Here is a 493-nt window from a genome sequence, read left to right as displayed (position 1 = left end):
TAATCCAAGAGTGCAACCATGAATCTATGTTGAAGTGATTTCATGGTTAATAAGCTTGAATTATCTAAATGAGATTAAGAATAATTCTACGTTTATTAGAGATTGGAATATCTATGTCCAAATAGATCCTCCATTTAGCTTCATAGAATTTAACTTATTTAAGTTGGAATGCATATTTTATTTAATCAATTAAATTATGTACAAAAATAGTAGTTTTAACATGTTTTTTTCTTAATTTAGATAAGAAAACATGTTTTGCCTTAATTTAGACAAGAAAACATGTTATGTCTTTAATTAGATAAGAAAATGTGTTTGTCTTAATTTAGACAAGAAAACATATTTTGTCCTAATTAAAGACAAGAGTTGTTTGAAATTAATATACTGGGAGGATACTTACAAAATAAATTTTGACATCCATGTTAACAAAAGAACACTCTATGTTTGACTATCACTCTTTTATTATTAATTCTTTTTAAATAAAGATGGATAATAA

The sequence above is a fragment of the Theobroma umbraticum genome, unplaced genomic scaffold, assembly GCF_002168275.2.
Source record: "Theobroma umbraticum cultivar Fairchild unplaced genomic scaffold, ASM216827v3 scaffold_146.0, whole genome shotgun sequence".
Lineage (NCBI taxonomy): Eukaryota > Viridiplantae > Streptophyta > Magnoliopsida > Malvales > Malvaceae > Theobroma > Theobroma umbraticum.
This window is presented reverse-complemented; position numbering follows the sequence as displayed.